General features: G+C 40.4%; 1 protein-coding gene across 1 annotated transcript in view; it reads left to right on the top strand.

The window, feature by feature from the left end:
- Positions 1–224: 224 nt before the first annotated feature.
- The window catches only part of LOC126195043 (odorant receptor Or2-like), a 235,424-nt gene continuing 210,922 nt past the window's right edge, over positions 225–24,726 (top strand). Inside the window, exon 1 of the mRNA XM_049933489.1 lies at positions 225–235. The gene's annotated coding sequence lies outside the window, so the exon portion shown is untranslated. The remainder of the gene's footprint in view (positions 236–24,726) is intronic.

Here is a 24,726-nt window from a genome sequence, read left to right as displayed (position 1 = left end):
AGTGTATCGCGACCATGGCTGCCGACTCCTTCAACATCAGCCTGATGGTTCAGCTGCGCAACCAACTCGATTTGCTGAGCAGAAACCTTCGGAGCCTAAGCGACAGTGTCTCACACACGAAATCTTCTTCGTTCGGAACACACTCTATCCAAAATATACACAGTTCAGAAGATTTAAGCCACGACATACACTATCGGTTGCGAAAGAGCGTCCTTCATCATCAAGCAATCATAAGGTACGTATATATAAATATTTAACACAGCAAACCACAAGGTGTGTTGAGAACACATACAGTTTATGGGTTTAGTTTTTGACAAATAGTTTTTATTCTGCAATTTCGGCGTATCGTCATTACTACCATGACTATTCGATGTTTTGTTACGGCATACAGGGTGAATCACCTAAAATCTTGCATCGCAAATATTGCAGAAATTCAAAGTGATATTGATGTGCGGATTTCACAGAATGGATTGGTAGGTAATCAACAGATTGTAAGCCGGCCGCGGTGCCCGAGCGGTTCTAGGAGCTACAGTCTGGAACCGCCAGACAGCTACGGTCGCAGGTTAGAATCCTGCCTCGGGCATGGATGTTTGTGATGTCCTTAGGTTAGTTAGGTTTATGTAGTTCTATGTTCTAGAGGACTGATGACCTCAGAAGTTATGTCCCATAGTGCTCAGAGCCATTCAACCATTTTTGAACAGATTGTAACAAACGTAGAATGATTTCTGTGCAAACATACACAGTTTTAAGTGTAACAACGCTTATTGGCATTAACAAACTAACAGTAGGATAAATTAGAATCCGGTGGTGCTTGTTGAAGGATTCTAGTGCTAGTCTTTTACGAACATTTGCTACACCTACACTTGTACAGTATCTGTGGTAGCACATAATACGGAACAACACAGGTGCATACAGTAGTTATATGGATTCTGCCCAGTAACGAGACAACTGACCATCACAGGGTGTGTTCAAAATGACCACCGGCAGCGGCAGTCCACGCATCCAGTCTGGTATGGAACGACTGCCGCACAGGTGTTAGCATTTCAGCGGAGATTTCGGGACAGGCTGCTGTAATACGCCATTGCATATCATAAAGTGTAGTTGGTATGTCCTTGTAGACAGTGGCTTTCAGCTTTCCCTGCGGAAAAAAGCCTACAGGCGTCAAATCTGGGGAACATCCTGGCCAAGGTTCACGACCTATGCACCCAATCCAGAGATTTGGAAACAATTCGTGAAGACATGCCTTACAGCCACCATGATGGCACCACAGGTTCCTCCAAGTCTGCAGAGAGACGTCTTCTAGCACCTGTAGAAGAGGATCTGTTAGAAAGCTGCGATACTTGGGCACATACAGTGTTCCGTCTATTAAAAACGGGAATATGAGCCGATAAATCACTATATCATACCACGAGTTTGCACTCCATGGACGCTGACATTCCACTTGCCGATGGCAAGGGGCATTGTCAGCAGACCAATAGTGCATGTTTCGGCGGTTTACCTGCCCATGACTGGTGAATGAGGCCTCTTCACTGAACAACATACCTCATATATCTCGAGTATTCTGTCTTAATGGCCACGTATATAAGTTAACACGAGTCTCATAATAGTTTCCATGCAGCCCTTAAAAGAGATGTATAGGGAGGTACCCTATGTCAATGAAGAATGCATAGGACCCTTTCTTGATTCATACCACATCCTCGTACGATTGCTCGGGATTTAACGTGTGGATCAACTGTGCCAGGAGCAAGAACATTATTAGAATTATTATAGGCTGTGGCTAAGCCATGTCTCCGCAATATCCTTTCTTCGAGGAGTGCTACTTCTGCAACGTTCGCAGGAGAGCTTCTGTGAAGTTTGGAAGGTAGGAGACGAAGTACTGGCGGAATTAAAGCTGTGAGGACGGGACGTGAGTAGTGCTTGGGTAGCTCAGTTTGTAGAGCACTTCCCCGCGAAAGGCAAAGGTCCCGAGTTCGAGTCACGGTAAGGCACACAGTTTTAATCTACCAGGAAGTTTCAAGAACATTATTATTTCTCCCTGTCCCCTTGTCACTTCTTTTTTCTGTTACGTTGTCTAGGTGCTACACTACCACTTTCACTTCACTGGACGAAGAGGCTGATAAATAAGTGCAGACAATGTTGATGTCGATTGGGATACCTTGCTGCATATACCGTACAAGAACGCACTGCATTCTTTCTACATTCGCCATACACAATCAACATGTCGGTTTTCTCAACACTGGAAAATAAATAGCATCATCCACTCACGACCTACTGCTTGGACTGTCACACACACTAACTAATTAGCAGTCGCAGTGCAATCTGTAAGCAAGCATAACAATATAGTACCTAGGAACTACACAGGATGAGTGGCACAATAAAGTGTTGGTGTCGAAACTTTTCAAATTGCGATATCTTGTAAACGACTCGCACTAGAATCCTGCAGCAAACAACAATGACATTCTAATTTACCCTACTTTTAGTTTGTCAGAGTCAGCAGACATTGAGGCACTTAAATTTGAATATTTGCACAAAAAATACACGTAATTTGTATTATTACAATCTTTTTATTGGAGGGAGTAGGAGCCTCTAATTACTAATTCATTCAGTGAAAACCGCACATGAAGAGCACTTTCCATTTCCGCAAGTGGGCAAGAATCGAGACTGAAGAAGTTGTTCTGACTACGACACATTTCAATCCACACGGTAGCATGAGAAGTACTGCCAAGGAATGTGTGATCACACAGATAAGTGTCTTGCGCATCTTGCGTCGACATAAATTCCAAATTTACATCTGCCCCACCACTCGGATGACGTGATTCTCAACGTCAAATAGTGTTCCGTCTGTTTGTCACTTAGCACCTGGGAGACCGAACTGTTTTTTGAACGTCTGTTCTTAACGTACGAAGCACCGTTGACGAACTACGGTAATGTAAATTTATGTAACGGGCAGCACTGTGCTGAAAATCCACGATGGCTTCGTCAAGTAATACACCGACGGCGGTGGTGCGTAGACATATGGCGCGGACCATAGGAATTTTCATTGTGAGCCCCTAATTCATCGCCGGCCAGAGTGGCCGAGCGGTTCTAGACGCTACAGTCTGGAACCGCGCGACCGCTGTGGTCGCAGGGTCGAATCCTGCCTCGGTCATGGGTGTGTGTGATGTCCTTAGGTTAGTTAGGTTTAAGTAGTTCTAAGTTCTAAGGGACTGATGACCTCAGAAGTTAAGTCCCATAGTGCTCAGACCCATTTTGAGCCTACTTCATCCCAGGAGTGTTCAATGGGAATATAGTCCTGTTCTTCTAGAAGAGGTACAAATGGATAATCGGCAGTGTATGTGATTCCCGAATGACGGCTGTCCGGCTCACTCTTTGCATGTTGCAGCGCAAATATTGAACGAAAAGTTTACTGATCGTTGGATAGATTGCAATGCTGCAGTATAATGGGCAGACAGATCCGCTGATTTAACTCGTCTTGGTTTCTTTCTATGGGGAATTCTAAAATACGAAATGAAGCCCTCATTTACGGCAGACGATATGCGCCGTCGAACGCCACAGCATGCAACGGAATACCACCAAATATACTTTCATCTATTCTTCTATCTCTCCAGCGGCGACTGCAGATGTGTCTTGCAGTCGATGATAAAAAATTTGAGAACATTCTACAATAATATGTAAAACTACTTTGTTTTAACAAAGTACTTACTTTGTATGCGTCAAGTCGTCAGTATATCCGAGTTAAGGGTTTAGTATATTTAAAATGTATTGCGTCAAAAAATTTCGACTAGCACCCATTGATACATTTGTTCGACAGCAGGTTCTTTACCTTTAAGAAGCATTCAGGTGCTGTTGTTATTGTGGTCTTCACTCCAGAGAATGGTTTGATGCAGCCCTCCATGCTACCCTATCATGCGCAAGCTTCTTCATCTCCAAGTAACTACTACAACCTACATCCTTCTGAATCTGCTTAGTTTATTCAACTCTTCCGTCTCCCTCTACGATTTTTACCCTCCACGCTGCCCTCCCCCCCCCCCCTCCAACACAAAATTGGTGATCCCTTGATACCTCAGAACATGTCCTACCAACCGATCCCTTCTTCTAGTCAAGTTGTACCAGAAATTCCTCTTCTCCCCAGTTCTATTCAGTACCTCCTCATTCGTTACGTGATCCTCCCATCTAATCTTCAGCATTGTTCTGTAGAACCACATTTTAAAATCTTCTATTCTCTTCTTGTCTAAACTAGTTATCGTCCATGTTTCACTTCCGTACATGGCTTCACTCCATACAGAAACTTTCAAAAACGACTTTCTGACATTTAAATATATACTTGATGTTTCTCTTCTTCAGAAACGCTTTCCTCTCCGTTGGCAGTGTACATTTTATATCGTCTCTACTTCAGCCATCACAAGTTATTTTGCTCCCCAAATAGCAAAACTCATCTACTTCTTTAAGTGTCTCATTTCCTAATTTAATTCCCTCCTTCACGTATCTGAAGACAAAAACAGGTTGGATACTATTTCGTTTTTCAAATCTACTCGAAGTCTGTACGAGCTTGTTGAAGGGATACCTCATGAGTATTTTAGTACAAGCGACCCACTGTCTAATTGCAGTGTAGTAATGTAATTTTTTTTTTACCTCAGTCGCCTTGGTTTCTTTGAAAATGAGATCACATAAGTGAAAAAGCGTGTAATATGCAGTAACCAAAATGTATACCACACACTGCATAACACAGAGTAACGCAGCAACCTTCAGACGAAACTTTGCACTGCGATGATGTTGCCATTGCTGTGGACAGATAAGAATAGCGTTTTTATGTCGCTCTTCCACTGCATTCACACACCAAAATACTCTGAAGGTATCCCTGAACAACCCCTGAAAATTTGTCTGTGGATACGGGGTCCATCCTTTATGTTACGTCTTGAACAACATCGCTATTGGTTGTTGTCCCAATTTATAACAATAGAAGCAGCAACTGTGGTCGCAGGCACAATTTCAGGCATTTCGTTAGTGGTTACATTCGCTGCTTTCACTGAATAATACTACCATGATGAAACACTAAGCTACACGAGCAAAAAACAATAAACTTCCTCTCTGTTAACGTGATTTCGGAGTTTGACGTATAACAGCTGACAAGAGGGAGTATATATATAACGTGTCACCTTACGTGCACGTACTTAATACACTTATATATATATATATATATATATATATATATATATATATATATAAATATATATATATATAAATATATATATATATATATATATATATATATATATATATATATATATATATACGTGTCACCTTACGTGCACGTGCTTAATACACTACTAGCCGTGAATATTTTGGCAGTACGAGTGTAAAATGAGACACCATTCAACTATTTTACTGACTTCTTGTGATATCGTTACACAAGGCGTACGAAATGTACCCCTCACATACTAAATTGTGGGTTTCTGAACATAACACCTTCCATCAAAAATGCATTGCCCTGTGCAAAATAACAGTAGAGTTATTTGCCAAAACAAAGTCGCCATACTCTACATACAGACGATAATTCAACGAAATAAATTTCCATCTTCACTGCAAATTAAATCATTAATACTGCTTTCGTAATACAAACATCTGCTTGGGTGGTGACATTATTACCAATTCTGTTATTAATAGAACTCATAAGGCTATGTCCGCTATGGCAATAATTCACAAAACATAGTTATACGAGCTGTTCGGAAAATCCCGTTGCAAACTTCTACGACTTGTAAGAGGGTTGTGAGTGCATAATATTTTGAATAGGAACCCATGCCCGGAAACATACTGTATCCGTTCTACGAGGGTTTAAATCATGATGTGTAACGCATTCGCATGTACTGAAGGGAAGAGTTGCTTGTCCTGGAGTGCCATAACGTACACAAGATGACGTTTTTAACAACGTTGGTGGTCACTATGACCAATGCGCTGGTTTGTTTTGTTTGTTTTGAAATAAGTAAACACATAATGGATATTTCGAATCATTTCCCTTCGAATTGTTACCTAATAACTGCACTGTGTCACACCTGATTCAATTCCTCAAGCAGAAGTGGATCAGTTCAAGATCTGATTTTAAACCGTCATCGGATGGGAACAGTACTTCTCTCGACATGGTTTCTTACTGAAAATAATATTTAATCACTCCCCTCTACAGGTCGCAGATGTTTGTTTGGGAATTTATACACACACTCTATCTCATAAAATTGCAAGGTGGCTTCAGTTAACCCTGCGATAAAAATTGTTTTCTCTAACAAGAATGTAAGCACAACTTACTTTTCATTTTTATTTTTTGGTCATCAGTCTTCTGACTGATTTGGTACGACCCGCCACGAATTCGTCTCCTGTGCTAACATCTCAGAGTAGCACTTGCAACCTACGTCCTCAATTATTTGCTGAATGCAGTCTCTGTCTTGCTCTACAGTTTTTGCCCTATACAGCTCCCTCTAGCACCACGGAAATCATTCCCTCATGTCTTAACAGATGTCCTATAATCCTGTTCCTTCTCCTTATTAGTGTTTTCCACATGTTCCTGTCTTCTCCGATTCCGCGCAGAACCTCCCCATTCCTTACTTTATCAGTCCACCTAATTTTCATTATCCGTCTGTAGCACCACATATCAAATGCTTCAGTTCTCTTCTGTTCCGGTTTTCCCACAGCTCATGTTTCACTACCATACAATGCTGTACTCCAAACGTACATTCTCAGAATTTTCTTCCTCAAATTATTTTTTTATATTAGTAAATTTCTCTTGGCCAGGAATTCCCTTCTTGCCGTTGCTAGTCTGCTTTTGATGTCCTCCTTGCTTCGTCCGTCATTGGTTATTTTGCTGCCTAGGTAGTAGAATTCCTCAAATTCATCTACTTAGTGACCATCAATCCTGATGTTAAGTTTATCGCTATTCTCATTTCTACTACTTCTCATTACCTTCGTCTTTCTTCGATTTGCTCTCAGTCCATACTCTGTACTCATTAGACTGTTAATTCCGGTCAGCAGATCATGTAATTCTCCTTCACGTTCACTCAAGATAGCAATCAATGATACCGTTTCACCTTGAATTTTAAGTCCATTCCTGATCCTTTCTTTTGTTTCCATCATTACGTCCTCGATGTACAGATTGAAGAGTAAGGGCAAAAGGCTATATCCTTGTCATACACCCATTTTAATACGAGCAATTCGTTCTTGGTCGTCCGCTCTTATTATTCCCTCTTGGCTGTAGTCCATATTATATATGACCCATCTCTCCCTATAGCTTACCCCTACTTTTTTTCAGAATTTCAAACATCTTGAACCATTTTACATTTCCGAAAGCTTTTTCAAGATCGACAAATCCTATGAACATGTCTTCATTTATCATTAGTCTTGCTTGCATTATTAACCGCAACGTCTGAATTGTCTCTCTCGTGCCTTTACCTTTCCTAAAGCTACACTGATCATCATCTAGCGCAGCCTCATTTTTCTTTTCCATTGTTGTGTATATTATTCTTGTGAGCAACTTGGATGCATGAGATGTTAAGCTGATTGTACGATAATTCTCGCACTTGTTAGCTCTTGCAGTCTTCGAAATTGTGTGGACGATGCTTTTCCGAAAGTCAGATGGTATGTCGCCAGACTTATACATCCTACACAGCAACTTGAACAGTCGTTTCGTTGCCACTTTCCCCAATAGTTTTATACTGATGGAATGTTATCTATCACTTTTGCCTCATTTGATCTTAATCACAGAAAATTCCTCCCCCCGTGTTTTCACGAATGTGTAGAGACGTGCTCTGACTCGTTTTACGGGCGGGATCCCTTTACAGCTGTGGATTGAGTGCCATCTCCGGCTGCAGCACATGAAGTCTCGCACACGGCCGCCCTCACGCCGCCGCTGTGTTGGAGCCGCTCCCGCCGATCTACTGTAGATCTGCCGACCAGACAACTTCCACGTGCCGCTAATCCGTCGCTACACGTGTAGGGACCCGTAAGTTGTCCGATGCAGAAGCCGCCTCCACACGTCACGCTTCACGGCACATGCCATCACTAGATCGACAGCTTGGCAACTTGATTCAGCTCATGGTTCATAAAGTCTCTCGATCTTCCATTGATATGGTGCCAGCACATAAACTTTCTACAGACATAACACTTTGTTTCCTCAAATATTTTCTTTGAATTGTTTCCTTACTAACCGTCGCTCCAATCTCAAAAAATTATCTCAACCTTTCCTTCGTAAATATAGCTTATAATCATTTTCATGAAATCGGTTTGAGACTACAGTTCAAATGTAATTTTCCCTCATAATATTCGCTGTTAGTTGCAAATAACAATAACAGTAGTCGCGTCGGAATCTTTATAATCAGTATCAATATACAGCAGTGCAGAACAAAATACAAAATTCACAGATATATCCAATCATGCATTGTTCGATTTAGTCTAACACAATAAATCGATTTAAATGGCTCAGAGACCTGTAAAAGATTCCTCCCACCTTAAATAATCACTGTCTAATAACTATCATTCAGAATTTACCGGTAATTTCCCTTACGCAATGTTCATTTCCAGAACATTTCCTGCTATACTGATTACACGCACATTACTGGCAGTTTCCTCAATTAGGGGCGCAAAATGTAATGTTCTTATACAAGGGATGCGAAAAGTAAACATCGTGTAATACACAGTGGTTTTCTAAATGTAAAACTATCCACCAAAAAGAGATTCCATATTCAAAATACACACTGTATTCTCAATGTAACATGCATGCCTAGTTATGGCATACCTGGACGCAATTTGACTACCTGTTGTAAAGATGACGCGTTGTCTTTGTTCCGAATGGTTCCTTCCGCTCTCTCTCCGCAGACTCTAACGTTCATCCAATAAACAGTGCACAACGAAATGGCCAATGGGGAAGTCTCATGGTTACTAAAATCAGAATCGCAGAATAATAGTAAGTCGCCTGATTTTCTTGGATTCATATAATCCCAAACGAGCAAATCGATATCTAGAGCCAGTCTAACAATGTTCATAGCAAAGTTCTCGACTGTTAACGAACATTTTTCGATTACCCTTAAAAGTCACATAAAATGCTTCACACGATCTTAAAATTAACGTATGTTCGCACTTGTACTTTCAATAATGTGTTTCCTTCTTATGCGAAATTACACATCACACACGAATTCACGCTTTATCGCTTCGGAAACCAATGGTAGACGCCTAGTGAGTTCTCTTAACTGATTGGCGCCTGCCCGCTCACGTCTTACTTCTCATTGGTTGATTCTGTCCACCAGTGATATCAATATCAACTGAAATTTGCCATTGCTTTCTGATTCTGTATTTACCATTCTCGAAATTATTGTTAAACTTGTCAGTGCAGCAACGTTAGCTGCATATTTGCGGATGCTTATTATTGTTTACACAGCAAACCTAAATAACGAAAGATACGCCTCTGAGCGCCAACCTTTGTAACTGAGTCACCAATGTCTCTGTAGGTTTCAGCACGACACGGCTTCCACTACCCCATCGTCCGCATGCTCTGAGACCACTTTTGGCGTCGTGGGATGGGCAGTTCTTGTCAGAAGCATATGACTGTGAAGTACACTGTATCTCCCTACAAAATTTCAGATATTTTATCAGATACTCTTGTTTGTCGCTAATTATCAGCTGATCTACCTAAAAGAATATAGTATCATTTTAAGCAAGCCAAGGAATGTAGTAAACGAAAAAGTTTCATCTGAACTGCTAATGTGCTCTACAGGTGTATCTCAGGGGTGAATTTGCTTCCTCTCTTGTTCTTAGCATATAGATAGATAATCGACCATCGCAGAGCCAAGAGGAAAATGGAAGTGTTGAATTCAAGCTCACTTCATCTTGAAACTGGTTTATGTAAATGATGTTTCCTTGAAAATTATTAAAAGTTTTTGCAAGTGAACAAACGCACACAGTCTATGCATATCTTTACGGCACAAAGTCTGAGCAAACGATTAGAAATAACGCAGGAGGGAACTAGAATGAATGAAACAAAATATAAATTCTTTCTCGTTGGCTTCAATAATGAACTGAAATGCATGTTAAACGTTATACGTGGTCTTACACTTTCTAGTTCTGTAACTGTTGTATTACGGAAAATATCAGAATTTGGAGATTAAAACATCAAGAAGTTGCACTTAAACAGCGCACAATTCAGCCTTAACATGGCACAGAAATACACAATGCAACAAATCATAAAAGCCGTTGACTCAGAGATGTGAGGAATCTAATGGGCGATGAAGTTCAAATAGAAACCAAAACTATACCTACTTGGTAATACCTTCTGCTGCATTGAGCAATTTCTGAATATATGGTCCTATAATTACCATGTATGTACGAGAGAGCGAGAATGCGTGATACAGAGGGAAGTAGAAAGAGAGAGGGAGATGGAGAGAGAAAGAGAGTGTGTAGAGAAACATGAAACGCATGTTAAAAAAATAGTTTAGTTTTTATTTAAAAAGTACTCACGGAAGCTAACTGATTTGTTCCGCATCGTATCAAGAGAAAGCAATTAACTATCTAGCACACACATACACACACACACACACACACACACACACACACACACACACACACACTGTTTTACAGAACTTATGTACTACTGCAACATTTGCTGATGCCGTAGTAGGTGCTTGACTTTCCCCTGGTTATCAATATCTGGTCCTTTGTTTGAGATACTTATTACTAGATGCCTGTCGCCGTATATCGCATTCGTCTGCAAGCAGCGATTTTCATACACTGGAGACACGCTACGACATAGGAAAAAAATTTTAAACTTTCATCGGCCTGACGTTCTATGTGAGGTCCATCAGTTTAATAGTCTTGTTACAAGTAGTCCCATCTGTCTTTTTAGTGTAAAAGCATAAGGCGGAGACAGGCGTCTTTATTCGCAAGGTTTTTGAACAATTTATTTATTTTCGGTGTTCTCGTGTGGTGATTTCGAGCTATGATTTTGTACTCTCAATGGAAGAAATGTATTTTATCCAGAATATCAGTTTCTTTAGAACATGTTTATTCACTGTCAATGGCTACACGACGTATGGTTCCTTAGTCATTTTCTGTTAAAGATTAAGTTTGTGTTGGTGTCTTGTACAGTCTTTATTAATAAGAATATGCCTGTAGGATGAATCGTTGTTCTTCACATGTTGGCAGGAACTTTGAGCTACTGGAGCAGTGTTTAGGCGGGATGTTACTGGGACAAAGCCTCTCCGTCGGGGTGTGCTTCTGCTTTCAGCTTTTTCAGACTGCCAAGGTAAATTATGAACCTAACAGTTCAGTTGATAGAGAATTCCATCGTCTGGAGTCATCCATTTTCCGTTAACGCCTTTTATGTACTTTGACAATATCGTTATCGAGGGATCAGCGAGCCTAAGCTTCCTTTTCGCAACCGAGAACTGCTGTCCTTTATCAAATGTTGTATTCACCTGGTCGAATGGGGCCGAAGAAACAGAGTTTCTTCTTGGATTGAATCGGGGCTGTATGCAGGTGTGTTTGCATCACATACTGTGACTTCACATGCCATCATCTTTGGCGAACTAGATCCCCATATGATATTTGTAGACTTTGTTGCTGCTTTTGTATACAATGATACTTAACCGCTCATAATAACCCAACCACCTGGATAACGAGAAATGTTATGACATATCCAGACTATCAATGTTAAGAGTATAGAAGCGTCCCAGCACGTACTGCATAAGCATTGTCGGGAAGGAGTTTCAAATTTAAATACACTATCTTACACATTTTTAGAAGGTTATATACATTTATACATTTATTACATTGAAACTACTAGATTTTTAAGGAAATTAAGAGTTTGAATGTAGAGTGATATAGAAAAAATGGATGGAAGGTACCATGTGAGCGTATTCTTTCGCTCTCCTGTACTATGATTTCTTGAGATCCGTATTGAATTCGTGCTGACCTATTCTGTCTTTAACCCTATCTTGTATGTCTAGCCCAGTCTTGGTGTTATCACTGCTACATCTGCATAATAAATATGGGAAGAAAATTCGTGAATGTCTTTGTCAGCAAATTGCGTATAATTTGCTATATCTATTTTTGTAGCCTAATTGTTTGTGTGCTGTATTTTGAGTTAAATTTTTGTAGGTTAATTATTTGTTTGTTGCATTTCTGAAGACACAATTGGGCGGTTGATGGCATTTTTAAATATGACTGTGTGAAATGGTCAGAAAAAAGACTCAGGATAGGTAGAACAAGGCACGAAAGTATCCTACACCCTCCATGTACCTATTGTGCCTCCTTGGAAAAGGGAATGGAAGGCGGGAAACAGAGAAAAACTGATTTATTTATATAACCAGAGTCCGTCTAAGTCCATTTGAACGAAATATTTGATTCACCACTGTACATTTTGGACCAAAATTACATCACCCAAGGTTCAGCTGATTATCGAAAGCCTTACATTATGATGTCAAAATCATTGAAAAATTGTTTGTAGGAGGTTGTAGCACATTGGTGATTGTAATTTGAGAAATTTGCAGGAGAATATTTGCAAATTTAATTAAAACTTAAAATAAACGTGAGAACTTTTCTACTTTATTTTGTACCGGAATGATGTAAGTACCATATGTTGTTTCCGCTAGTAGGCTATATGAACATACATAGTTTTCAGAGATGACACTGCTAGTGTCAAGGAAACGGGCGAGGTGGTAGATATACATCTTTAACTGCGTATGTGATATTCCTCTTCCTCTTTTTACTTGGGGAAACCTGTACAACTGAACATAAGCTAACCTGCTTTACTGCTTCCTGCTGCTACCACTGAGCCCGAATTTCACTTTTCTGCATAGACCAGTGTAAATGACATCTGCTGGGGTTTGGGATTTTTTCATGGATTCATACATTGCGAATCTCTTCTTTATATATTTACTCCGAGATATGTAGGCTTTTCGCAAGGTTACTCATGCTTACTGCACAAACACTTTTAGTACGAGCTGTGACTTGTGCCAGACATAAATTGTTGTTTCCCGGCAAAATTGCATATGTCTAAAAGAAATTCACTAATTTTTTTCTCAGAGTGTCCATCATTTCCAATACACCAACTCCAACAGATGCTGTACAGTTTTCTCCTAAATATATATTTTTAATCTCACATACTTACATTTTAAGTAATCACCACAAAATAACACTGAGGTAAAACAGTGACCGGAAACACAACTCTGTTACATTTAAACTCGTTGAGCTCAACTGTTCATTATTCAATTAATTAAGATAGCACAACCTGCGCTGTAACAGTAAACGATTTTTCATTAATAACAACTCATTAGAAGAGTATTTGTTGACGTTTGCTCTTTACAAGAATAAAAGTGACGAAGCTTTAGGTCTCATTTTCATCTCATGGTACGACATTAATATCTGACATTGTTGTTGATTCCGTACTCAAGAGACGGACATTGGGATATTCCTGCAGAGATCCTACACTAAAAAATGTTCCGAGCTGTACCAAAGTAACAAGTAAGTACGTGTCATACGGTTGACTTATTAATGCCTGTGGAGAGTGGGGTTGTGTTTGTGTTGTTGTAGATGGAGAGAATCGAGCGGTTAGTGATGAGCTTTCTTTCTTTCAGAGGTCTAATGATGTGCAAGATGTCGGTAAGAGCAGCAGCTACCTGGTCTTCGAACTCTCAGTACTCTTCGTATACTGCTGGTACGGGGACGATCTCATTTCGGAGGTATGTACAAGTTATGATCAATGATAAAGACGGAAGCGGATTAATGAAGCAGAAATACTTTCTGTTTAGTATTACACATTACTTTTGTTTTTGATCATAATCTGGCATAATTCCTTCAGCCACTTTTTGATGATTGGGCCAGATGTGTGGCGATATAGACTAGTACTTGTCTAGCGAAATATACACTCTATGAAGTTGGTTTACCTTTACGAAAAGGGATAAATTGATTCCTTTTATCGTCATATGATCCATTTTCGAGGAACGCCACCAAGTGGGGCAATCGGCTTAATGTTTCTACTGACAAACACATTTCTGTTAAGCACCTTCTCAACAGGAATCACAGAAAATGATGGTGAGGCTTATTAGCTGCCAGGAACTCCTACATTACACTGGTAACTGGGGATCCTGAAAAAAATTTAAGTGCTGTTTAAAAAAAAAAAAAAAAAAAAAAACAAAGCTGTTTACCGGTGTCATCTAAGTCGCGAAATAGGCTAGTGAGTGGAAAACATGCAGTTTGCTGCAACTTTGTCTCGTGAGAATCTGTTGCCGACTTTGGAATTCCATATTTTCCAATCCTAGTTGACACATTTAAGACTATTAGCATTGCTTGTCTGTGAAATTATGACTCCCAATTTGGAAAATAGATCCGAAATTGGATTTTTATTTTCTGGGGCGATGCATCAATTGTTTGACAACTATCGATAATGATTCCTTTACCTGTACACAGGTTGAAGAATTATATAACATCATAGGAATTAACATATACAACGCCAAAAAATACTTAGTACACCTTTTTACGGAATATGAATTGACACAAGATTTATTGACGACAGCAGTGCATTTGGAACGTATGAAATGATTACATTTACAGCTCAACAGCACAAGGTACGAGAAGTAATTTAGGAAAGTGTAGACTGTCTGTAAAGCAAACTGCACGCAGGCATCAGCCTAAAGTACTGCACCAAAACTGAAACACTAATGAAGTAGCAAATAGAACAGATTTCGAACTAATAAACACACCCAATAGTAGGATTAATGGATGACTGTAGTCTATCCTAAAGTATTGCACAGACATTAAGGAACTTCAATGGAAATCTCTGATAAATGAAAGGCGACTTTGTTCTTCTGATATCCTGTTGAGTAAACCTAGTAAACATGTGTTCGAGGATGACGACGTGGCAACTTTATAAACATTATAGTATGTTGGGTAACAGAAAGTTAGAATTTACGGTTCGTACCAAGGGACACATTCCATCTTCTCTTCCTTTGTGAACGTAATAGGACGGAATGCTTATTTTGTTGAGAAGTTGTTTCAGGAGTCCACCATGCTAAAACAAGTGCTGTTCTGAAACGGAGCAATATGTTACCTTTTGGTACACGGTAACATTAAACTGTCGTCAGTGAACTTTTCATCGTTCATCTATAATTTCACCTGTCGTTTAATACAGAAGCAGCATTTTGTTTAAAACAGTAATTTCATAGCCATTAGTAGCAGGCAAAAAAGTTATAGTGTCGGAAAAAAGGTGTTATCTGTTGATCTACTGGTGTTACTTTTCATTTCTTTCAGAGCGAAAAAGTGGCACTCTCGGCTTACGACGCGGTGACTTCACTGCAGGAATGCCCGACGTCAACCAAACGGTCGCTGTTGCTTCTGATGCTCAGAGCTCAACGGGCGCTACGAATCACTGCTGGTGGCTTCTTCTCTCTCTCCAGAGAGTCCTTCGTATCAGTAAGTATTTCCTCAGGGGCAGCCATTAGATCTTACATGAATAAAGATGATATCTGTTCTTTCGGACATGTCCGAAACGACAGAAATCATCTTCATACAGATAAGGCTTACCGGCCAATCATCTTCTTGAGTGCGGAGGCACTCACATTGGTAAAACTCTTACGGGAATCGGTAGATTGAGTGCCGCGAGTAATGAGTATAGTGGGCAGGGGCTCTACAATTGTAGTGTGTAGACAGTAAGTTGGAAGTGTGGATCTCACGGGGAGCGTGCCAGAGATAAGTCCCTGCAGTCGCAATGTCCTCAGTGTCCTCGATGGCTCAGTCGGACAGAGAGTCTGCAATGTAAACAGGAGATACCAGGTTCGAGTCCCGGTCGGGGAACACATTTTCAACTGCTCGCGTTGATGTATATCAACGCATATAAGCCGCTAATCGTCTGGATTTCAATGTAATTTCATAAGGTCTTATAGTCGTCATTGAAGGTGTTAGCTGAATGGCCAGAAGTGAGCGACGGTCCAACTGTGCACTGATGTTGCAAATGCACGGCTGACTGGTTCCTCCGCTGACACCTATTCCGTCAGTAATAAACATGATACAGGGAGAAACGACTTCATGATGGCAATACGACTTGGGTCCATCCTTCGCTGCTATTGCAGCTATCGAACTTCTGATGTGCTAGGATTCCCTTAGTTTATCCCCTTCACTTTGTCTTGTTTATGTTAAATGGTTGAGGTACCACCACCACGAAAAGCAAAATTATCCCTCAACTGTTTAATGCAGAATTCTTGAAATAAAACTATTGACTAACTCTAAATCCATGGATTGAATGGAATTATAATCTAACTAGTAACTGTAGCTTATAATCCTATAAAACATGAGCTTCATATTTCGTCGCACAGATGATGAGAGAAGATGGCTCTGAACGTTCCAATCTATTTCTTGCCTTAGCGTTTCTCATTTATTCATTGTGTACACAAGACATGAAATCAGTGTTCAGAATATTAAGTGACAGGTTAATATATCTGTAGCGTCTTGTTGAAGTACACACTTCTTTTGAAACAACTGTTGAGTGTTCATATGAGATTTGAAGCTGTTTTCTGCACTGAAATGCACACCCAGACCCTCAACATGGCCAGTTAATAACGCATTCTCACTATCTTTTGGAGGCCCAAAAATTCGGCTGGAGTCGGATTGTCTTTCATTAGTCGGTATATGACTAGTCACGTAGCACGACTGCGTGATCTGAGAAAGCCGCCGTCTTTCAAGCACTGGATGTAGTGAGATGACAAGTATTGCCTTTAGACTTCGGTGTTCCATAGCCTAAAAATTGTGGACTATGGATAACTTTCGAAAAGCTACCCTGAGCTATGCGCACAGTTGAATGATCTGTTTCTTTCAAGAAGAAACTGAAACACTACCCTTTGTCACCCTCATAACGGTCCCCAAAAACTAACGCGTGAGGCCAGTTTTCCCAGTTTTTATACTGTAGGCGCTATAGCACATGTTCTCGCATCCTCGCAGTTATGCTTAATGCTTTCTTCATTTCCCAACCAGGCACGTCACTTTCTTTTTTTCTTTCTTCTGAATATTTTGTTTTACCCTCGTTCTCTCCCTTCCATCGATTCTCTCACGTCCATTACTGCTGGCCATCTTATTTTAAAACTACCTCCCTGTAACTTGTCTCTGTTGGTTCAGTCAGGTACGACTATAATAAAGTGTACTTAAATTTCCTTTCTCTGCGCTACAGCTACTAGGAAACGTTTCATAATGCTGCATTCTTGACGTAACTTACCCTTATCATCATTAATATAAATCAAAATATGTATAGTGCCTGGATAAATGTGAGGAAGAGCCTGATGGCCCTAATCTTGCGCGGTTAAGTATATCAGAAAATTAGTCGAATAAATAAATATTTACTGTGCATCACCTTTACTCGTTGAGAGTGGTCAGCACCTACCTCATGTAAGGTTACCGTTGAAAATTGAGATGGCTAAATGTCCTATGGCAGGGACACGTGCATTAGTCTCAGCCATTAAGGAAATTTCAGGGAAAATGCATCCGAGGAATCCATTACTGTTCTTTAACAACCATACAAGAAATACGTAGAAAGTGCAGAGAAAATGCATAAATGTTTCAAGCTATACTGTAGGTAAAGTTGCTATCAGTACAAACAGTGGGGAGACGAGACGCGAGAAGGTAAACTCCTACATCGGAGACATTTTCGAGAAACCATGGGGTTTCATTGGATAGGATACCTGATGTCCACCTCCTCCAATGATGGTGAGGACGGTTGGCCAAACCCACGAGACAGACTTGCTGAAGTATCGCTGAAGTACGTAAAGTGTGGTCGTCTCTGTTCCTGTGTCGTCGCGAGCGAGGCTTCTCTGCCTTCTCTGGTGTAAATAACAGTAGCAGTTGTCGCCTTCACGTAGTTGGCTGGGGTTGGGGTGAGCTCTGCTGCTTCTGAATTGCTGGAGCTGGGGTGCCCCTAGGCTCAACGGCCCTCCTTCGGTATAATCATGCATAGGATACATGCTGAGCTAAGAATCTGCACGAGGTTGAATTAGCAACAACGTGGCTAAAACAGGCCTGATAGGAATGTTACGATATACCTAAAGGTGACCATCAGAGGTGCCCCAGGTAGGGTAACTGCTGTCTACAGTGGTGCTGGCGGGATGAAAAACACAGTCAGTTCTAAGGAGGAAATTGTACCCTGTGGCTGCATATACCCAGCGTCAACTACTGCTTCTTATTTCGCCCCTTAGTTTCTCCTGCGTTAACACACGGAGTTCCTGTAGGTCACATTTCCCGCTTGGGGAGAAAGAAGTATATATATATTTGTTTGTTTCATAAAACATTGTTTTATAATAATGTTGATTATCAAAGTTTTTGTGGTGAAAGGGTACAACTCGTCATTCGTTGTTACAAGAGTGACCATACTGGCATTCTGTACTTGCCAGCCGGCCGAAGTGGCCGTGCGGTTCTAGGCGCTGCAGTCTGGAACCGCGAGACCGCTACGGTCGCAGGTTCGAATCCTGTCTCGGGCATGGATGTGTGTGATGTCCTTAGGTTAGTTAGGTTTAACTAGTTCTAAGTTCTAGGGGACTAATGACCTGAGAAGTTGAGTCCCATAGTGCTCAGAGCCATTTGAACCATTTTTTTTTTTGTAGTTGCCAAAAATACATTTACTACTTATACTTCAGGTGAAAGCCTTTTATTGTTCGTTGCACCTATTTTTCTTTGTCTCCTATTCCTCTTCCTCTTTACTTTCATCGATTTCAAGATCACTTTATTAAATGACAATGTTAATGTGTCTGAGTATGTGTAGAGACTATAATAACAGTTAATTAAGCAATCAATTTAAATAGGTACGTATTAATCAAAAATAGACGCACAAAAACTCCTATGCATATATATGTGGAGTCCAGATTACTGTATTTTCTCCTTCTATCTCTTATTGTTAAAGGGAGTCCATAATTATAGGTTTACTTCAATTTTTATTATATTTTTTCTTCTCTCTCTTTTAGTGGCTGACTTTAGTTCCAGGCCACTTTCTCCTCTACAAGCACGTACAGCATCACTCGTATCTGATTATTTGATTTTGAGGGGGATGGGATGCCTCGCTCTCATGTGATTTTGTACATGAGATCACCTATACTGAATACATGTCCTCTCGTAGGTTCTTCATTTTTCACTATAGTGGTCTCAATACAAACACTGGTGTCCAAAATTAAAGCAACGAACCGCCATTTTACCGTCTTGTGTCTGATTAACCGTATATTCATACAAACTGTCAACGGATTTCCGTACAATCGTGAGCTCTCCGATCAGCGGGTAACCACATAATGACGACGTCTGGGCATCTATCAAATGGGATAGTTTTTGCCGGGAAGTTTCACATGCACAATCGCAGTGTATACAGTCATCCAACGCGCAGTATGGATCAAAGAAGACACAGACCAGACTATCTGAGGTGGAGGGCGATAATAAGAATGGAAGTAGGACAACCGCAAACTGATGAGGCCTGATGGCTTAACGTGAATCGTTCTATTGTTTCTCGCATGTGGCAACAATTTATAGAGACCGAAGCAATACCCCAAAGACCATGGCATGACCGACCATGTGTGATATCGGAGAGAGAAGACCGTTATTCGGATGTAAGTGCAAGACAGCACCGCCTTAGTACTGCACGGCATTAGGCATCTGATCTCGCAGCATCCACTGGACTTGCTGCATTGTGACAATCGGTGCACAGAAGGCTTCGGCAGAGTGACCTGCTGGGTGTGTATTTCTGATGTCTTCGCAGAAGGAACATACCACCTGGGTGGTCGAACAGTGAGCCGACGCTTATTTCTCATATGAATCCCAGTTTCGTCTCAACAGTGATTCTCGACGCATTTGGATCTGGAGTGAACGTGGAATATGATTTCGGAACCTAAACTTTATGGAAAGAGACATGTATCGAGGAGAATCCCTTCTGTTGTCGGCAAGGACGATGTTGACCACATGAACCGTTCCTCATGGAACTGTATGGGAGAATCTGCAAGGTTTAACTACTATCAGGTATCGTGAAAAGGTCTTGGGACCTCATGTGCGAGATGGTGCGGGCCCAGACTTCGTATGATAATGTTCAACCTCAGAGCGAGAGCGATTGATGTTTTCACGGAAACGGAAGATATTACACGCATGGCGTGGCCTGTTTGCTCTCCCGATTTGAATCCCAAAGAGCACGTCGGGGGCGCACTTGGGAGACAGGTTGGATCATGTCAGCATTCACCAAGCACTCTCCAAGACCTGCGAGCAACTCTCCAGCAAGAAAGGGCGTTGTTGTCTGAACATGAGACTGGCGATATCATCCACAGTATGACTCATTACTGTCAGGGCTGAATTGCTGCCACAGGTAGCCACACTCCACATTGAGCACGCTAACCAGTTGTAGGAATGTGTATGCAAATCTGTTAAGAACACTTTTGTCTGCCGTGAAGCATATTGCAGATGTATTCTTTACACTGTTTCTACTTTACTATCACCTGTTTATACCCTTTTATGGCAGAGCAAACACAACATTGCAGAATTTACGTTACTTTTATTTTTTACACCAGTGTGTTTATGTCACAATAGTTGTCTGCCATGTGCCTCAAAAGAAATCTAAAACAGCCTAAATAGCACAATATTTACATAAACAGAACACAAAAAATGCAAGAAATAAAACTCCAATGCAGACAGCAAAAGAATAGGGGAAGAAGGGAAAGTCTGTAGTGCTATTACCTCATCAATTTCACTAAGTATATGTCGTGTTACCTTGACATCGTCTCTATTGCAATAGGCTCTATTGGAAAAGGCACTTTAAGCTTGCAAATATGTTCTTCTTCTTGTGTATGTCCACATTTAAGTCAGGCATATCTCCACTCGTTTGTTTCAACTTAGTTGTTGTTGTTGTTGTTGTGGTCTTCAGTCCTGAGACTGGTTTGATGCAGCTCTCCATGCTACTCTATCCTGTGCAAGCTTCTTCATCTCCCAGTACCTACTGCAACCTACATCCTTCTGAATCTGCTTAGTGTATTGATCTCTTGGTCTCCCTCTACGATTTTTACCCTCCACGCTGCCCTCCAATGCTAAATTTGTGATCCCTTGATGCCTCAAAACATGTCCTACCAACCGATCCCTTCTTCTAGTCAAGTTGTGCCACAAACTTCTCTTCTCCCCAATCCTATTCAATACCTCCTCATTAGTTACGTGATCTACCCACCTTATCTTCAGCATTCTTCTGTAGCACCACATTTCGAAAGCTTCTATTCTCTTCTTGTCCAAACTGGTTATCGTCCATGTTTCACTTCCATACATGGCTACACTCCATACAAATACTTTCAGAAACGACTTCCTGACACTTAAATCTATACTCGATGTTAACAAATTTCTCTTCTTCAGAAACGATTTCCTTGCCATTGCCAGTCTACATTTTATATCCTCTCTACTTCGACCATCATCCGTTATTTTACTCCCTAAATAGCAAAACTCTTTTACTATTTTAAGTGTCTCATTTCCTAATCTAATCCCCTCAGCATCACCCGATTTAATTTGACTACATTCCATTATCCTCGTTTTGCTTTTGTTGATGTTCATCTTATATCCTCCTTTCAAGACACTGTCCATTCCGTTCAACTGCTCTTCCAAGTCCTTTGCTGTCTCTGACAGAATTACAATGTCATCGGCGAACCTCAAAGTTTTTACTTCTTCTCCATGAATTTTAATACCTACTCCGAATTTTTCTTTTGTTTCCTTTACTGCTTGCTCAATATACAGATTGAATAACATCGGGGAGAGGCTACAACCCTGTCTCACTCCTTTCCCAACCACTGCTTCCCTTTCATGCCCCTGGACTCTTATAACTGCCATCTGGTTGCTGTACAAATTGTAAATAGCCTTTCGCTCCCTGTATTGTATCCCTGCCACCTTCTGAATTTGAAAGAGAGTATTCCAGTTAACGTTGTCAAAAGCTTTCTCTAAGTCTACAAATGCTAGACACGTAGGTTTGCCTTTTCTTAATCTTTCTTCTAAGATAAGTCGTAAGGTTAGTATTGCCTCACGTGTTCCAACATTTCTACGGAATCCAAACTGATCTTCCCCGAGGTCCGCTTCTACCAGTTTTTCCATTCGTCTGTAAAGAATTCGCGTTAGTATTTTGCAGCTGTGACTTATTAAACTGATAGTTCGGTAATTTTCACATCTGTCAACACCTGCTTTCTTTGGAATTGGAATTATTATATTCTTCTTGAAGTCTGTGGGTATTTCGCCTGTCTCATACATCTTGCTCACCAGATGGTAGAGTTTTGTCATGACTGGCTCTCCCAAGGCCATCAGTAGTTCTAATGGAATGTTGTCTACTTCCGGGGCCTTGTTTCGACTCAGGTCTTTCAGTGCTCTGTCAAACTCTTCACGCAGTATCTTATCTCCCATTTCATCTTCATCTACATCCTCTTCCATTTCCATAATATTGTCCTCAAGTACATCGCCCTTGTATAAACCCTCTATATACTCCTTCCACCTTTCTGCCTTCCCTTCTTTGCTTAGAACTGGGTTGCCATCTGAGTTGTTGATATTCATACAAGTGGTTCTCTTCTCTCCAAAGGTCTCTTTAATTTTCCTGTAGGCAGTATCTATCTTACCCCTAGTGAGACAAGCCTCTATATCCTTACATTTGTCCTCTAGCCATCCCTGCTTAGCCATTTTGCACTTTCTGTCGATCTCATTTTCGAGACGTTTGTATTCCCTTTTGCCTGCTTCATTTACTGCATTTTTATATTTTCTCCTTTCATCAATTAAATTCAATATTTCTTCTGTTACCCAAGGATTTCTATTAGCCCTCGTCTTTTTACCTACTTGATCCTCTGCTGCCTTCACTACTTCATCCCTCAGAGCTACCCATTCTTCTTCTACTGTATTTCTTTCCCCCATTCCTGTCAATTGTTCCCTTATGCTCTCCCTGGAACTCTCTACAACCTCTGGTTCTTTCAGTTTATCCAGTTCCCATCTCCTTAAATTCCCACCTTTTTGCAGTTTCTTCAGTTTCAATCTGCAGTTCATAACCAATAGATTGTGGTCAGAATCCACATCTGCCCCTGGAAATGTCTTACAATTTAAAACCTGGTTCCTAAATCTCTGTCTTACCATTATATAATCTATCTGATACCTATTAGTATCTCCAGGATTTTTCCAGGTATATAACCTTCTTTTATGATTCTTGAACCAAGTGTTAGCTATGATTAAGTTATGCTCGGTGCAAAATTCTACAAGGCGGCTTCCTCTTTCATTTCTTCCCCCCAATCCATATTCACCTACTATGTTTCCTTCTCTCCCTTTTCCTACTGACGAATTCCAGTCACTCAACTTAGTTATTTCTTCTGATTGAATGAAAATCTGGGTTACATAGCTGTTGATTTTTTTTTAAAACTTCAGTTAACCTGTACCTTGGATTAATATGCCTCCTCGTTTGCTATCATTGCCTAAAACGCTAAGACCTTTACCAATATGTGCTACAAGTAGCCATTCGTTATTACTTCTCAGAGTTTTATCGCTACACAATTTTAAGTTTGATATGCATTTCTTTATCAGCTGAAAATGCTGCCATGAATTGCTCTCATCCGGTACATTACTCCCCTTACCACTACATACTATTTCGTTCTCCAGCTTTGCTCCTATCCCGCTATAGTGATATGAGTAAACATATAATTTTACCAGTAGCATGTCGAGAATACTGCCATTATCTAAACTGCGCCTTCCACAAGACACTCTTTGCTACTGCACTATTCGAGGGTGTCATTGCCTTATACGCCCAGCTGTTGTGCGATGAAAGGCAGCCATGTCGTTTAACAAAGACCTTATTCCGCCACCATTTTCCGACATGCTCAATGATAACCACATCTGGTTGACTGACTCTCTGTAATTCTTCTACGTAAAAGGTACCTGCTGTTTCACTGCCACCACGCTAAAATAATTCATGCTAATGGACTATCTGATTGTGATCCAAAATTAATTGAAATTTGGCAACCCAGAGGCAGGTTTCTACCAAGCAGTGAGGCTTATTAATGCAATATTATGTTCTTTTCATGCAGCGTCCAGTACACTGCTACCCTTATTGCTACGTTCTGTGTCTTAAGAATAAACTAAAATGTGTAATGTGGGACGACATATATGTAAAAGGACATGCTAATATCTAATTAAATTCGTTCCTTAGTAAATTTGTGTTATTATTTCAGAGTTGCTTTCCTAAAGAGTTATCTAAATAATCCAGTAAAAAGACAAGTCAGTCACGGATAACTAATTGAATTAAAATCTCATGTAGGAGGAACACGGAAATTTATGTAAGGGCCATAGTAAGTGAAGACCGGTCATTACTTGCAAACTATAACATATACTGTAGTATTTTAAGTAAAGCCATTATACAGTCCAGAGGTATGCATGGACTAACTGAAATAAATAATGGAGATAATAAGATTAAAACCGTATGACACATTGTCAAATGGGAAATAGGGCAGGAGACTGTACAAGTTTCCACAACAATTAAACTTTATGACCATGTTGTGATTAATAGTTCACAAGTTGAAAATGCTTTTAACAACACTTTCCAAATGAAGCAGCATGCACAGGAATAGATGGTTCAGTTGAAGAAGCAAGAAAATATATTATGACCTTATTCCACAAAAACTTGAAGCAAATAGAAGTAGCATCAACATCCTTCACAGAATGCGCTTACAGAAAGTGTAAGAAACAAAAGCTCTTGTTGGG

This window comes from Schistocerca nitens, chromosome 7, assembly GCF_023898315.1.
Source record: "Schistocerca nitens isolate TAMUIC-IGC-003100 chromosome 7, iqSchNite1.1, whole genome shotgun sequence".
Lineage (NCBI taxonomy): Eukaryota > Metazoa > Arthropoda > Insecta > Orthoptera > Acrididae > Schistocerca > Schistocerca nitens.
Note: the sequence above shows the minus strand (reverse complement) of the source record. Positions and strands in the feature narration are given on the sequence as shown.